An 18,481-nucleotide genomic window follows, 5' to 3' on the forward strand; every position below is an offset into this window, starting at 1 on the left:
TGACCTCAAAGAGGTGGGCGTGGTGGGCGCGGTAGGGGACGTGGCCAGGATTTGCAGGTTGCCCCTAGAGCCGAGTGTGTGGAGGACCAATCGGAGCCACGTATACCCCCCCATGGTTGTGGGAAATGTAGCTGACACCATCCCAGCTCAGCCCTTGTTGGAACAGCCCATTTTGTCAACTGAACCGGCACAGGATGACTCCCAGGCTGACTTCCAGGTCACCAAGTCTAAGCCACGTGTGGCGGTGAAAGTTGCTGTCACCAGGCCACATGGATCTGGGGCAGCAATGTCATCTGCTGCCCCAAGTAGCCACGGTGAGGAGGCTGCAGGGGCAGCTGCAGCTTAATCCACCCCAGCTCCGAGTCTCCCAGCCGGGACAGTGTTGGTCCAGGTCCATCACACTGACGTTGGCCCTGCCAACATCACCCTGCAGCCAATGCCTGCACCAAGACCTTTGGTCATTGTGCATTCGCAAACTTCAAGTACCCAGTCCACCTGCACTTCTGCCCCTACTAACCAGAGCGACGTAAGCCACTCAGGCTCCGCACCACCTTCCAAGAAGAAGAAGAAGGGTGCTCTTGCATGACAGGCTGGGACCCCAGACACGGCTACACACTCCGGCACGTCAAGGAAGCCTAGCTTCAATGACGCCGATGTTGATGCACTTGTGGCCTATGTGTTGGCACATAGCCGCAAAATGGTGGTGACTGCAGGCTGCAAGACTACGCCTGCTCAAGGTAGGGCCCACTGGCAGACCATCGCAGACCACATTAGTGCCCTTGGATTTGTGAGGCGCACAGCTGATGATTGCTACACACGGTGGAATGACCTGAAACGCAGAGCAAAGAACAAGCTGGCTTCTAATCATACCTCTATTCTGGTGACTGGTGGTGGGTCTCCACCAGTGGACGACAAACTCACTGAACATGAGTCTGTTGCTGGAACCTTCGTCACAGAGGAACAGATCCAAGGTGTGGGAGACCTACCAGATTATAAAGCATTGTCCGGTGAGTGCCCATGCATGTGTGTGTTATCCATGTGTATGTTGCTTGGGTGATGTGTTCTGATTGAGTGCCAGGTGAGGGTGTGTACTCCTGAGTGCTATGGGTCACCCATGTGCTTCCTCCAAACCATTCACCAGCCTTGGATTTGGGTATGACAGTATCCCTTCTGCCCACGGTAGCCAATTAGCACCACATTACTGCAGTTGCCCTTGAACTGTCATCTTGCAACAACATTGTTCAAAATTTTCAGTGTTCATTCTGCCTGATTGTTTCAATCCCCCCATTTTTGCAATGCCTTTTTCTGCCCTAATGACACATATGTGACATGCTTCTGTCATAGATTACACCCCACAATGGCCCACATTTATTACCTTGTTATGGGAATGATTTGACCATTCAGGCTGATTGAGTAAGGGCCTGCTCACATTAATTTTTGGGGCCTGTTTGAATGTGGAACATGACTGTTGTTTCCTGTCATGTTTAAGTGACCAACCATTGAGGTATCCATCTGCCTGCCATCACTGTATAATTGTTAACTGGATGTGTTGCAGTGTGTGGCACATGCGTATTTTGTCACACTATTTTGAATTTTTCTTCCCATCATGTCCATCTCACATGGATGGGTGACAGTACTCATTCACTAACATATGGCTGTACTTGTCAAAACATGTGTCATGTATGTGTATTGGACATGCCACTCACAGGCTAATGTGTGATGCCAGTGCTATCCAGCATGCAGCAAATGTGTTGCTTTTCCATCTTGGAGTCCTCAGTGTCTGCTTTTTGCCTCCCCTTCCAACTCATTGACTGTGCATGCATGGCAGGGTTATAGTCATGCGGGACATGTGTTATTCATGTACTGGATCTCTGGCTTGTCAGGCCTATGTGTGTGCTATGGTGCTCATGCCTGTTTCCATTTGTTATCTTTCATGTTTATGCAGGTGATGACACACTTGATGCTGTTGAGGTAGAGGAGATGGTGCAGACCCAGGAGGAATCTCAGCCACAACCGGGCACCAGTGGAGGACGTGGGGTGGTGGGTGAAAACCCAATCCTCCTGCAGACCATACTGTCCACGAGTGTCTCTGGGTACACCTCCGCAGACCTCTATGATTCAGGTGCTGAATCAGACAGTCAGACATATGTGCCGTCGCAGGTGAGTGTTTCTGGGAGGGATGCTGTTCTGTCCAACCCACCTGTACCGGGGTAGGCCCCTCTATGGGGATGTCAGTGTTGGTAACTCCGCCTTTGGCGGTTATGGATGCAGGGTCACACCCCACAACATCTGATCCTGTTCCTGGGCCAGCAGACCAGAGGGGGAATGCAGTCCTGCAGCCTCAGGCAGTGCCAGCACAGCAAGGTGCAGATCGCCTTGCCCCAAACAGGTGTGGTGCCTGCCAACCTGGTGGCCGTGCACCACCAGGCAATACTGTATGGGAAAACTCCATGTACGGTATAGCAGCACAACAGGGAGCATTGTGTGAAATGATGGCTCAGGCAATGGATAGGGTGGCCACTTCCATTCTCCCCCCTGAAAGGCAGATGGAGCTCCAACAGCAGGCAACAGACTCCATTTGCCAATCACACAGGGAGGACATGTTGGCGTCCAACAGGGACCGACGGGCGGCACTGGAGACTCTGCGCGAAGCCATATCTGTAGAGTCACAGGGCCACAGGGAAGCCCTGAGGTCAGAACACCATTTCCTCAGGGAGACTCTGGGTGAACTTGAGGCTTCCCGAAATTTTAGGTCAGAACAGCAGCTGGAGCAGCTCACACGTTCACTCTCAGCAGAGCTCCAGGCAACCCGTGCGGAGATCCGGGCATCACACGAGGCCATGCAGGTAGAAATGCAGGCTACCCGTGAGGTGTTGCATGGGGATCTCCGCACCATCATCCTCCAGAACGAAACCTTCCACGCCCGTGTGCTTGCTGCCATGGAGGATCATACCAGGACTTTGCAATAGTACGGCCACCTCCTGATGTAACAGCAGAGGGTGAAGAGAGCGAAATCAGTTCTCCCACATTAGCATAGCCGTGCAGGCCATGAGCCCATGGAGGTATTTTTTTTCTCAACATCCACGCAGGTGGGTGTTTGGGTGCACCCTGTCCTCAAACATCCTGGGTGCCCCCCCCCTCCGGGTCTACACATGGCCATTTTTGATTATTTTTTTTTTTTTTTACAGTGTGTTTCCTTGTGTGGCTCCTGTGGGCATCCACTGTGTATTCCAGCTGGGCACATGCAGGCTTGTCCTGTCTTTGGGTTAGATGCTTGGGTTCCTGACACACACACCCCTCCTGCTTCCCCTTTCCATGGGCTTGCAAAGGGCGTGACCAAGTGACAGTAACTTACACAGGGCCTCATTACGACCCAGGCGTTAAGGGTTAACGCCGTCGTTAACCCTTAACGCCTATTCTGATTTTAACGGCTGCTCTTAGCAGCCGTTAAAATCCATGGCGCTAACCTGCCATGATGCTAACTACGCCACCACAATTTACGGTGGCGTAATTAGATCCTTCCCCACTCCCATTATGCCCTATGGGGCAAAAATGGGAATGGGGAAGGGAAAATGGGAAATGGGGATTTACCGCCCCACTCACCTTGGAATGGGGCGGTAAATCCGTCATCCACCATGGTGTAAACATAGTTTACACCATGGTGGTAAAGTTGGCGCAATTAGCGCCTGGGTCGTAATGACCCCCACAGTGACATTGGGCTCCCATGAGCTGTGTGAGCATTCTGTAGTCAAAACTGTGTGTACATCCCTTGTGGGGATTGTTGTTGGATTGAACACTGCATGGTGTATTGATATGTGCTTGTGCATCCATGTCTTTCTCCTTATTCACATGTACTTTCTTCATGTCTTCACAAGGCCGTCTCCTTTGCAGATGCAGTTCATGTTGTATGCAGTACACTGACACATGTGCCTGACAGCAACACTCTGCAGTTGGAAGGGGTCGGTGTGCTGGCTTAGTCAGGTTGTGAGACTTGAACTACTTTGATTTTGTACTGTCGTATTTTGACACTGTTTCATCCTGTTTTGCTGTTCTGTGTTGCTGCTAAGTATTTGTTCATGTGTGCTGTTTCTTATTGATTACTGGGAGCATATTGTCTGTGGCCTGTTTACATTTGGGACAGTGTACTTTGTGACACTTGTGTCATGTGTTGTGCATTCATTTTGTTGCTTTCCCATTGCATGACATGCCATGGTGTGTTGGGTAGCTGAGATGGGGAGGGGTTGGGTGACATGGCACTATTTTCATGTTGTATTTTTCAAGGGGGTAGTCATTCATGCAGCATGAATGTGTGTCTTTTTGTCACACAGCATTGGTTGTCTTTAAGTAGGTAGGGATGCACAAAATGTAACACTTCCAGGTGACCAATCTCAGGCTTGTATGGTTGTGACAGTTGACTGTCCCTTATGTCATCATCATTGATTGTCAGCTGGTATGTGCCAGGGCTGTGTGCTCTCCACAGGGGTAGGATTTTAGGTGAAGTAATTAGCCACCAGCTGTGTACGGGCTGCCTCAACCATGTGCCCTTTCCCCTCCCATGCGCAGCGGCCGTGCATGTGGTTGGGGATGTGGGGGCACCACCATGTCCACCGGCAGGCCCCGGCGGGTTGCAACGTTGTGCAGGACACATGCTGCCACTATGATCCTGCACACTACTGGGGGCGCGTATAGCTGCTGCCCACCAGAGCGGTCAAGGGAGCGAAAGCGTGACTTCAGCACTCCGAATGTGCGCTCCACTATGCCCCGGGTTGCAATATGGGCTGTGTTGTATCTTACCTCAGGTGGTGTGGTGGGATTCCGAATTGGCGTCATCATGTGGGTGCTCAGAGGGTAGGCACTGTCCCCTGTGGAGGTGATGATGGTTATCATTAGTGGGGTTGTCACATTACTCAGTATCTGACATGCATGCATGTGCAGAGGCATTTATACTCACCAAGCAGCCATGTATTGCCATGCCGCCCAGCTTCTAGGTCCCGGTTTAGGGGTGACATTCTGAAAATGAAACTATCATGGGTGGACCCAGGATAGTTGGCATATACTGAGGTGATGATTCCCTTGGCATCACACACTACCTGCACGTTGATGGAATGCCAGTGCTTGCGGTTTCTATAGATGTGCTCAGTTGCCCTTGGAGGACGTAGAGCCACATGGGTGCAATCAATGGCACCTAGCACTTTGGGGAAGTGTGCCACCCCGTAAAAGTCCTGGATGGCAGCCTGCCTTTCTGCAGGTGTTCTGGGCATGTATATGTGCCTGCAGACTCAGGAGCATGCAGTCATGATGGCCAACACCTGGTGTAGGCAGCGTGACTGCATGGCCTGTGACACCCCCCCACTATGGCACTTGTCCGCTGAAATTAACCAGTGGCCAAGAAGTGCAGTACATTGAGCACCTTTTCCAAGGGGCTCAGTGCTTGGGAGCACAGGGTGGGTGATGTGAGGTCATCCTCCCACTCACTCACCAGGTCGAGTATTATGTGTGGTAGAAACCTGTACCTCCCATGCACCTGGTCATCAGGCATCCCAAAAAGGCTGGTCCTGGGTGTAAAAATTCGGGGTCTGGCTATCCTCCTCCTCCTGCGGTGTCCCACGACCACTGCTGCGAGGAACGGTATATTCATCGTAGCGTCTGAGCTTGTTTGTTGTATGCGTGCACTTTTATGCTGAGCGGGGCTGCGTACGCCTGATTCCTGCTGGCGTATGGGTTTCCGGATTAGCGCATCTTTTTTGGCGCACACGTTTCCCCTGTTCTATTCCATGAATACGTGTTGTAGGCACGCGTGTGGGCGTTGCGAGCATTTACCTCCTGTACTTCCCCCGTAAAGCCCACATTTTCACGTGTTGTTCCCCATTCCACATGTTACGCCCCGTGTTACGCCCACTTTTGTTGTGTGTGCTACGCTATGTGCGCTTTTGCTGTGCACGTAGCGCACGCCATTTGATGACGTGTGCACCCGCATGCGCCACCCACGATTTTAGCGCACATCCCAGGATTTACACGCCATTTTAAAAGTGTAAAATTTTCAAAATGTGTTTCTCTCTTGTTTGGGGAGGGAAGATTGCATTCAAACCCTATACATTGTTCTATATTCCTGAACACCTGCTGCTTACTTACATCTGTGTAGAATTGATTTTTTGTGAGTTTAGAAATTTGCAGGGGGAAATTTTAACGTAAGTGCTATCTTCCAACAAGCCAAACTGTTTTTTTCTCTGATATTTTATATTTTGTGTTGCTAAAAGTGAATTCAACTGCATTACCTACTTTCTTATTTGTATTGTCATCACATTGGTGATGCTGCCTCGTATATTAAAACATATGTTATGTTTGATTTGAATTTTAAATAAATAAATAAATAATACCTTTACCAACCAGCCTAATTGAACCTATAGACACAAAACATAAGTATTTCATCTGTGCATTTCATGCTAGGGTGAGACCCGTGTGTATTGCCTGATTGAAATCCTTAACAATTTTTAATAACAAAGTTAAACTTGTCCATTTTAAATGTTATACTTTAAAATAAATAATGTTTTAAAATGTAATTGCAGCAAATTGGAAAATGTTATCAACCATCACTCCTTTACAGCTTTCAACAGAGCCAGGTTAGTATTTTGTTTATGTAAAATCACCTTTTAACAGAGAATGCAACTATTGTTTAAATGTGAACATTGTACATAATAAAACCTACCCTATTAGTTAGTTATTTTATAATACAAGATAACAATATATATAAACTGGAAATACAACTTAAAACAGTAGCGTACTTTACATGTTTCGACAAGCCTATATGCTTGATATGCTGCAGAGCTTCAACATCTATTTATGCAAAATTCAATTGTTTGTAAAGCTAGATGAAAATTAATACAAATGTACCCACTAGTGTACTCATATTAGCAAGATATACAAACTGTCAATACAAACATACACACTATCGCACTATTCAGAGCACTTTATACAAAATCTCAAAACAAATGTACTAGATAGAAAATGTTAATATGAATGTAAACAGTAGCATCTAATGACCTTACGATCTTATGTAAAACATTAACAGTAAGAACAAATAACAAAACAAGTGTAACCAACAGAGTACTGTTAATAGCACTATACAAAATGTCAATATAAATGGAAACATATTATTAATAGCACTGTACAAAATATGCTAATAAGAACATATGCACTAGCGTACTATAAATAGTATTAGGTAGAAAATCTTAATACAAATGCAAGCAGTAGCTCGTAATGTCCTTACAATTAGAATGTACAGGTGTACAGTAAACAGCTGAACCTGTCAATACGCTTTACATGCTGCATAACTTCAACAAATGTGTATGCAAAATTCAGTTTTGTTTGTAATGCTAGGTAAAGACTAATACGGATGTAGCCACTGCTGTACTGTTAATAGAACTATATGAAAAATTGTAATGTAGGCAGTAGGGTACTAAACTAAGCACTATATACATTTTAATTCAAATGTAAGCGTACCATCAAATGTCCTTACAATGATAACATACATCTGTATTCAGTTATGTTTGTCATGCTAAATAAAAAATAATACCAGTGTACCCACTAGCATACTGTTAATACCACTATATCCAAAATGTTAATACAAATGTAGGCACTAGCATATTATCGATATCACTATATACAAAATGTGAATATGAATGTAAGCAACAGCATACTATCAATAATACTAAATAGAAAATGTGAAAACAAATGTAAGCAGTAGTATCTAATTTCCCTGCTATTATATGTACAGGTGTGTACAGTAAACAGTCAGACGAGTCAATACACTTCATATGCTAAATAGCTTCAACAAATGTGAATGCAACATTCAGAAATAAAATGTCAATATGAATGTAAACAGTACCATCAAATGTCCTTACGAATAAAACATACAGGTATATTTGTCATGCTAAATAAAAAATAATACCAATGTACCCACTAGCATACTGTTAACAGCACTGTATGCAACATGTTAATCCAACTGTAGGTGCTAGCATATAATCAATATCACTACCTTCAAAAGGTCAATATGTGTATAGGCAACAGTACTAAATAGTACTAAAAAGAAAATGTGAAGACAAATGTAAGCAGGACCATCTAAGTTCCTTACTATTATAACATAGAGGTATGTACAGTACACTGTTGGACAGGTCAATACACTTTATATGCGCATAGCTTCAACAATTGTGTATACAACCTTCAGTTATGTTTGTAAGGCTAGATAAAAATTAATATGCATGAAGTTACTACTATATCAATACGACTGTAGGCACTAGCGTACCATGCATACCACGACATACAAAATGTTATTACAAATGTAAGCAATAGCATCAAATGTATTTACAATTATAACATAAAGATTTATATAGCAAACAGCACATTTTCAGGCCGATTCATGGAATAATTAGCGCGGCGCAAGTGGGCAAAAACGTGCGAATCGCAGTGGAATAGCGAAAATCGCAGTGCAAGTGCGAAAATCGCACGAAAAGCAGCGCACGTCGATTCATGGAAGGCCGTGCGCGAGAAAACCAGCGGATGTGCGATAAAAAAGTGCGCGGCGCACGTTGGCGCACAGGCCATCTAACAGCGTGCGCCAGGTCACAGCGAAAATCGCACAGGCCACAGCGAAATTCGCACATAGCGCGGCGCACGCAACAAAAGTAGGCGGAACACGGGCGTAACACTCGGAATGGGGAACAACTTGCCAAAAACGTGGGCGTCACGGGGGAAGTACAGGGCACAAGTGCGCGGAACGCCCACACGCTCGCCTACAACACGTATTCATGGAATAGAATAGGGGAAAAAAGCGCACGCTCAAACCAGCGCACAGGCACAAACACGACCGCCACAAGAAAGCAGGCGGTAGCGTCTCTGCGGCTGTAAGAAATGTGCGCCAAAAGGTGCGCCAACAAATAGCACCTATATACTGCCATGATGAATGTCCCATACTGTGGCCCTCCAGGAAAAATGACGTGCAAAGGGGGACCCACAAACACGGACACTCGCTGACAAAAAATACGTGTGCGTGTATACCGGGGTGCGCGGGAAGTCTAACACGTGATTTCAGCAGGGTACGTGCATCACAGGGGTTCGCGTGAAGTTATTCACGCGATCGGGCCTGGGGGAGCGGGCTACGTGTATTTCAGGGGTTCGCGTGAAGTTTCTCACGCGATCGGGCCTGGGGGAGCGTGCTACGTGTATTTCAGGGGTTCACATGAAGTTTCACACGCGATCGGGTCTGGGGGAGCGGGCTACGTGTATTACAGGGGTTCGCGTGAAGTTCCTCACGCGATCGGGCCTGGGGGAGCGTGCTACGTGTATTTCAGGGGTTCGGGTGAAGTTTCACACGCGATCGGGCCTGGGGGAGCGGGCTACGTGTATTACAGGGGTTCGCGTGAAGTTCCTCACGCGATCGGGCCAGGGGTAGCGGGCTACGTGTATTACAGGGGTTCGCGTGAAGTTCCTCACGCGATCGGGTCTGGGGGAGCGGGCTACGTGTATTCCAGGGGTGCGCGGGAAGTTCCACACGCGAATAGCCTGGGCGCGTGTATTTAAGGGGTGCGCGGGAAGTTCCACACGCGAATAGCCTGGGCGCGTGTATTTCAGGGGTGCGCGGGAAGTTCCACACGCGAATAGCCTGGGCGCGTGTATTTCAGGGGTGCGCGGGGAGTTGCACACGCGAATAGCCTGGGTGCGTGTATTTCAGGGGTGCGCGGGAAGTTCCACACGCGAATAGCCTGGACGCGTGTATTCCAGGGGTGCGCGGGGAGTTCCACACGCGAATAGCCTGGGCGCGTGTATTTCAGGGGTGCGCGGGAAGTTCCACACGCGACTAGCCTGGGCGCGTGTATTTCAGGGGTGCGCGGGAAGTTTTACACGCGAATCGCCTGGGCGCGTGTATTTCAGGGGTGCACGGGAAGTTCCACATGCGAATAGCCTGGGCGCGTGTATTTCAGGGGTGCGCGTGAAGTTCCACACGCGAATAGCCTGGGCGCGTGTATTTCAGGGGTGCGCGGGAAGTTTTACACGCGATTTCTGCACGGTACGTGTATTTCAGGGGTGCCGGGGAGACCCACATGTGATTTGACAGTGTGGGTCCTCCCAGGTGTACCCTGTACACCCTCCACGGCCCCTGCAGGCAGCCCACACCACAGGGGACTACCCTGCATCCCTGGTCATGTCCCGCAGGCAGCCCACCCAACATGGGCATGCCCCCCAGCAAAGGCACATGTCTCCTTGAACTAATGAACACCAACTCATGTCCCCTTGCACCCCCACCCCCCAGCACTGTGGGGCACCTGCCAGCAGGCCCCCACCCATGTCCAACTCATGTCCCCCACCACCCCCACCCCCCAGCACTGTGGGGCACCTGCCAGCAGGCCCCCAGCCATGTCTCCCACCACCCCCACCCCCCAGCAACCAGGGGCACCCTCCACCAGGCCCCCACTCATGTCACCCACCACCCCCACCCCCCAGCAGTGCAGGGGCACCCTCCACCAGGCCCCCACTCATGTCTCCCACCACCCCCACCCCCCAGCAGTGCAGGGGCACCCTCCACCAGGCCCCCACTCATGTCTCCCACCACCCCCAAACCCCAGCAGTGCAGGGGCACCCTCCACCAGGCCCCCACTCATGTCACCCACCACCCCCACCCCCCAGCAGTGCAGGGGCTCCCTCTACCAGGCCCCCACTCATGTCACCCACCACCCCCACCCCCCAGCAGTGCAGGGGCACCCTCCACCAGGCCCCCACTCATGTCTCCCACCACCCCCACCCTCCAGCAGTGCAGGGGCAGCCTCCACCAGGCCCCCACTCATGTCTCCCACCACCCCCAAACCCCAGCAGTGCAGGGGCACCCTCCACCAGGTCCCCACTCATGTCTCCCACCACCCCCACACCCCAGCAGTGCAGGGGCACCCTCCACCAGGCCCCCACTCATGTCTCCCACCACCCCCACACCCCAGCAGTGCAGGGGCACCCTCCACCAGGCCCCCACTCATGTCTCCCACCACCCCCACCCCCCAGCAGTGCAGGGGCACCCTCCACCAGGCCCCCACTCATGTCTCCCACCACCCCCAAACCCCAGCAGTGCAGGGGCACCCTCCACCAGGCCCCCACTCATGTCTCCCACCACCCCCACCCCCCAGCAGTGCAGGGGCACCCTCCACCAGGCCCCACTCATGTCTCCCACCAACCCCAAACCCCAGCAGTGCAGGGGCACCCTCCACCAGGCCCCCACTCATGTCTCCCACCACCCCCAAACCCCAGCAGTGCAGGGTCACCCTCCACCAGGCCCCCACTCATGTCTCCCACCACCCCCACACCCCAGCAGTGCAGGGGCAGCCTCCACCAGGCCCCCACTCATGTCACCCACCACCCCCAACCCCCAGCCACCAGGGGCACCCTCCACCAGGCCCCCACTCATGTCTCCCACCACCCCCACACCCCAGCCACCAGGGGCACCCTCCACCAGGCCCCCACTCATGTCTCCCACCACCCCCACCCCCCAGCCACCAGGGGCACCCTCCACCAGGCCCCCACTCATGTCTCCCACCACCCCCAAACCCCAGCAGTGCAGGGTCACCCTCCACCAGGCCCCCACTCATGTCTCCCACCACCCCCACACCCCAGCAGTGCAGGGGCAGCCTCCACCAGGCCCCCACTCATGTCTCCCACCACCCCCAAACCCCAGCAGTGCAGGGTCACCCTCCACCAGGCCCCCACTCATGTCTCCCACCACCCCCACACCCCAGCAGTGCAGGGTCACCCTCCACCAGGCCCCCACTCATGTCTCCCACCACCCCCACACCCCAGCAGTGCAGGGTCACCCTCCACCAGGTCCCCACTCATGTCTCCCACCACCCCCACACCCCAGCAGTGCAGGGGCACCCTCCACCAGGCCCCCACTCATGTCTCCCACCACCCCCACACCCCAGCAGTGCAGGGGCACCCTCCACCAGGCCCCCACTCATGTCTCCCACCACCCCCACCCCCCAGCAGTGCAGGGGCACCCTCCACCAGGCCCCCACTCATGTCTCCCACCACCCCCAAACCCCAGCAGTGCAGGGGCACCCTCCACCAGGCCCCCACTCATGTCTCCCACCACCCCCACCCCCCAGCAGTGCAGGGGCACCCTCCACCAGGCCCCACTCATGTCTCCCACCACCCCCAAACCCCAGCAGTGCAGGGGCACCCTCCACCAGGCCCCCACTCATGTCTCCCACCACCCCCAAACCCCAGCAGTGCAGGGTCACCCTCCACCAGGCCCCCACTCATGTCTCCCACCACCCCCACACCCCAGCAGTGCAGGGGCAGCCTCCACCAGGCCCCCACTCATGTCACCCACCACCCCCAACCCCCAGCCACCAGGGGCACCCTCCACCAGGCCCCCACTCATGTCTCCCACCACCCCCACACCCCAGCCACCAGGGGCACCCTCCACCAGGCCCCCACTCATGTCTCCCACCACCCCCACCCCCCAGCCACCAGGGGCACCCTCCACCAGGCCCCCACTCATGTCTCCCACCACCCCCAAACCCCAGCAGTGCAGGGTCACCCTCCACCAGGCCCCCACTCATGTCTCCCACCACCCCCACACCCCAGCAGTGCAGAGGCAGCCTCCACCAGGCCCCCACTCATGTCACCCACCACCCCCACCCCCCAGCCACCAGGGGCACCCTCCACCAGGCCCCCACTCATGTCTCCCACCACCCCCACACCCCAGCCACCAGGGGCACCCTCCACCAGGCCCCCACTCATGTCTCCCACCACCCCCACACCCCAGCAGTGCAGGGGCACCCTCCACCAGGCCCCCACTCATGTCTCCCACCACCCCCACCCCCCAGCAGTGCAGGGGCACCCTCCACCAGGCCCCCACTCATGTCTCCCACCACCCCCACCCCCCAGCCACCAGGGGCACCCTCCACCAGGCCCCCACTCATGTCTCCCACCACCCCCAAACCCCAGCAGTGCAGGGTCACCCTCCACCAGGCCCCCACTCATGTCTCCCACCACCCCCACCCCCCAGCAGTGCAGGGGCACCCTCCACCAGGCCCCCACTCATGTCTCCCACCACCCCCAAACCCCAGCAGTGCAGGGGCACCCTCCACCAGGCCCCCACTCATGTCTCCCACCACCCCCACCCCCCAGCAGTGCAGGGGCACCCTCCACCAGCCCCCCACTCATGACTCCCACCACCCCCAAACCCCAGCAGTGCAGGGTCACCCTCCACCAGGCCCCCACTCATGTCTCCCACCACCCCCACCCCCAGCAGTGCAGGGGCACCCTCCACCAGGCCCCCACTCATGTCTCCCACCACCCCCAAACCCCAGCAGTGCAGGGTCACCCTCCACCAGGCCCCCACTCATGTCTCCCACCACCCCCACACCCCAGCAGTGCAGGGGCAGCCTCCACCAGGCCCCCACTCATGTCACCCACCACCCCCCACCCCCCAGCCACCAGGGGCACCCTCCACCAGGCCCCCACTCATGTCTCCCACCACCCCCACACCCCAGCCACCAGGGGCACCCTCCACCAGGCCCCCACTCATGTCTCACACCACCCCCACCCCCCAGCCACCAGGGGCACCCTCCACCAGGCCCCCACTCATGTCTCCCACCACCCCCACCCCCCAGCAGTGCAGGGGCACCCTCCACCAGGCCCCCACTCATGTCTCCCACCACCCCCACCCCCCAGCCACCAGGGGCACCCTCCACCAGGCCCCCACTCATGTCTCCCACCACCCCCACACCCCAGCCACCAGGGGCACCCTCCACCAGGCCCCCACTCATGTCTCCCACCACCCCCACCCCCCAGCCACCAGGGGCACCCTCCACCAGGCCCCCATTCATGTCTCCCACCACCCCCACCCCCCAGCAGTGCAGGGGCACCCTCCACCAGGCCCCCACTCATGTCTCCCACCACCCCCACCCCCCAGCCACCAGGGGCACCCTCCACCAGGCCCCCACTCATGTCTCCCACCACCCCCAAACCCCAGCAGTGCAGGGTCACCCTCCACCAGGCCCCCACTCATGTCTCCCACCACCCCCACACCCCAGCAGTGCAGGGGCAGCCTCCACCAGGCCCCCACTCATGTCACCCACCACCCCCACCCCCCAGCCACCAGGGGCACCCTCCACCAGGCCCCCACTCATGTCTCCCACCACCCCCACACCCCAGCCACCAGGGGCACCCTCCACCAGGCCCCCACTCATGTCTCCCACCACCCCCACACCCCAGCAGTGCAGGGGCACCCTCCACCAGGCCCCCACTCATGTCTCCCACCACCCCCACCCCCCAGCCACCAGGGGCACCCTCCACCAGGCCCCCACTCATGTCTCCCACCACCCCCAAACCCCAGCAGTGCAGGGTCACCCTCCACCAGGCCCCCACTCATGTCTCCCACCACCCCCACACCCCAGCAGTGCAGGGGCACCCTCCACCAGGCCCCCACTCATGTCTCCCACCACCCCCACACCCCAGCAGTGCAGGGGCAGCCTCCACCAGGCCCCCACTCATGTCACCCACCACCCCCACCCCCCAGCCACCAGGGGCACCCTCCACCAGGCCCCCACTCATGTCTCCCACCACCCCCACACCCCAGCCACCAGGGGCACCCTCCACCAGGCCCCCACTCATGTCTCCCACCACCCCCACACCCCAGCAGTGCAGGGGCACCCTCCACCAGGCCCCCACTCATGTCTCCCACCACCCCCAGCCACCAGGGGCACCCTCCACCAGGCCCCCACTCATGTCTACCACCACCCCCACACCCCAGCAGTGCAGGGTCACCCTCCACCAGGCCCCCACCCATGTCTCCCACCACCCCCACCCCCCAGCAGTGCAGGGGCACCCTCCACCAGGCCCCCACTCATGTCTCCCACCACCCCCACCCCCCAGCAGTGCAGGGGCACCCTCCACCAGGCCCCCACTCATGTCTCCCACCACCCCCACCCCCCAGCAGTGCAGGGGCACCCTCCACCAGCCCCCCCCTCATGTCTCCCACCTCCCCCACCCCCCAGCCACCAGGGGCACCCTCCACCAGGCCCCCACTCATGTCTACCACCACCCCCACACCCCAGCAGTGCAGGGTCACCCTCCACCAGGCCCCCACCCATGTCTCCCACCACCCCCACCCCCCAGCAGTGCAGGGGCACCCTCCACCAGGCCCCCACTCATGTCTCCCACCACCCCCACCCCCCAGCAGTGCAGGGGCACCCTCCACCAGGCCCCCACTCATGTCTCCCACCACCCCCACCCCCCAGCCACCAGGGGCACCCTCCACCAGGCCCCCACTCATGTCTCCAACCACCCCCACACCCCAGCAGTGCAGGGGCACCCTCCACCAGGCCCCCACTCATGTCTCCCACCACCCCCACCCCCCAGCCACCAGGGGCACCCTCCACCAGGCCCCCACTCATGTCTCTCACCACCCCCACACCCCAGCAGTGCAGGGGCACCCTCCACCAGGCCCCCACTCATGTTTCCCACCACCCCCACCCCCCAGCCACCAGGGGCACCCTCCACCAGGCCCCCACTCATGTCTCCCACCACCCCCACACCCCAGCCACCAGGGGCACCCTCCACCAGGCCCCCACTCATGTCTCCCACCACCCCCACCCCCCAGCAGTGCAGGGGCACCCTCCACCAGGCCCCCACTCATGTCTCCCACCACCCCCACCCCCCAGCAGTGCAGGGGCACCCTCCACCAGGCCCCCACTCATGTCTCCCACCACCCCCACCCCCCAGCCACCAGGGGCACCCTCCACCAGGCCCCCACTCATGTCTCCCACCACCCCCAAACCCCAGCAGTGCAGGGGCACCCTCCACCAGGCCCCCACTCATGTCTCCCACCACCCCCACACCCCAGCAGTGCAGGGGCAGCCTCCACCAGGCACCCACACATGTCCCCCTGCCCCCAGGTCCTGACGATACTCAATCATGGCAGTAATGGGCAGCATACCCAGCACAAACACCCAGGCAAGGATTGCATCCACCCACATAGTGAATGCAATTACATGATACAACCCCAATGGCAAGTCTGTAAATGAACACATGTCCGTCACACACACATACACAATGGGTGCAAGTCAATGTCAAACCCCATATCATGACATGTATGAAACCAATGAGAAAATAACACAAGTGAAAGTTAAAAAGAACATGTATTAAAGATGAAAAATAAGTAATAAAATCAAACATACAACAATGGGGATAACAAAATAAATGGTCCATGTCCGAGAACAAATGCAAAAATAAAAAAAACAAAGTAATCCAAAAACAAATGTTGTCCAAAGCAAAATCATGTGGAAGTAAAATAATGAAAAACCATTTCCTCATGGTGAACACAATAATTAATAAAAAAAATGTTTCTTCAAAAAGCAAACTATATACACGAAATTTCCAGGGTCCATGAGCCCAACACCATAAATGAAACCTACTACTACCTAATGAAAATAATATATACAAAAAAGTGGCCATTGTCCGAGCGGTCCAAAAAAACAAAAATTAATAAAGGAAACCTAACACTAACTAACTAAATAACTATATACAAAGGCAGCGGGCAAGTCCTGCGGCTCACTCGGTGATGTTGCTGGGCAGGGCATCATCGAACTCCATGTCGATGTCCTGGAGGCGGGACTCTGTCCTGGCCCCGAGGTCTCGCAGGGATAACCCCATGTCCAGCTCAAACTCCCTGCGAGCTTCCTCGAGGCACTCAGCCCGCCTCAACGCCCGACGCATGGAGAACTCCGCCCTGACCATGGTGAGCCGCTCCTCTTCCGCCCGCTGCCGCTCCGCACCTATCCGCTGGACCAACTGCTCCCACACGGAAGACACCACCATCCCAGGGTTGCCCTGCCCTCCGGCCGATGCCTGCCCCTCTGATCTTGATGGCCCCGAGCCATGATGCCTCCCACGTCGAGCCCGCTGCTGCCTCCGACGCCACTGCCTCTGCCAGCACGACGGCATCCAGGCTGATGGAAACCACCGACGCCGTCGTGCACGTGCCCTGCCTGATGATGCTGTCACATCTTCCATCTGCTGGGATCCAGTTGCAGTGTTGTCCACCCCTGATGGACCTCCGACTCCCAACTGTGGCAGGGATGGGATCCCCTCCGAGCTGGCTGCATTGGTCGGGGCAGGTCCACAGGGGGCCCTGGTGGCATCTGGGCTGGAAGACGGCAAGGAGAACGACTGGTGGATAGCCTGCACAGAGGAGGAGAGGGCCGCCACGTTGGCCAACACATGCAGGAAACCCCCGAACATGGCCGATCCCAATTGGGCCACGTCGGCACGGTGCACTTCGTGATGACGTGCGTGCTCCTCCCGGGAAGCACTCACGGCATCACGAATCACAGCCGTGCGCATCGCGACCCCAATCAGGACCTTCTCCGCACGACCAGGGGTTCCCACGTCCGCAGGTGGAGGGGAGTCAGGTGACATGGACATCCCCTCTACCTGCGGACGGGCCTGGGACGGGGAATCCCTGCTGGTGCATGGTCAGGGACAGCGACATGCACAGGCCCCTCCACGGTGACCTGTGCTGCCTCCTGCCCCTGGCCCTGGACTGCACCACTTGCACCAGCAGGGATGCCCCCACCAGGCCCCATGTGTGCCCCAGTGGAGGCCTCCTCCTCCTCTGTGCAAACCACCAACCTGGATGGCTCCTCACCGTCTCCCACTGTAGCAGGCCCCTGTGGGGGCTCACCCACCCCTTCCGCTGCAGCCGTGGGGGCATCCCCGCCGCCTTGCTCCACAGCGCCGTCTCCGCCCTCTTCTTCACTAGCCGCTGCGTAGAGGGAGACAAAGAACACAAGCATCAGGGCACTGTACAATGGTCCCCTAGACAGGAAGCAATAGCAGATGAGCACCACTGTCAAAGTACACTTCCATCATGTCCCTCCACAACACATGGGTCAGTCCAGGCAAAACATACACAGTAACAGGCATGGTGCATGCCATGGACATTTCCATGCATGTCCAATGGACTCTTGAAACATTCAATGATATGTAACTCACATGCATCATGGCTCATGCCTATCACATGCACACACTTCACCTCAGTCACATCCATCTGGCCCCAAACACACCAAACACAGCGGATACAAGGGTAATTTGGCTGCTTCACTGAATCTGTGCATTGTCACACACATGTGTCATGCATCCATGGCATGCACAAGTCACAGACACGCAGGTCAGGCACACAGACATGGCTACCATATATGTACCTGGCATCAGCACCCATCCCTCACCCCCACCCATGTCCAGGTACAGAGACTGGCATGCTCTCATGTTCAAAATCTGCATAGGGCTCCCCATGCGGCATTTGAACACATGCAACAACCATGTGGATCACACATCACTGGTCGCACATGCATTACCATGATGTACCTGCACACATACATGCATACATGGCCTATGGCACACATACAGGCAAGTATCATAGAACCAGCACACCGCA

This window comes from Ambystoma mexicanum, chromosome 1q (genome assembly GCF_040938575.1).
Source record: "Ambystoma mexicanum isolate Mex_15411 chromosome 1q, UKY_AmexF1_1, whole genome shotgun sequence".
NCBI lineage: Eukaryota > Metazoa > Chordata > Amphibia > Caudata > Ambystomatidae > Ambystoma > Ambystoma mexicanum.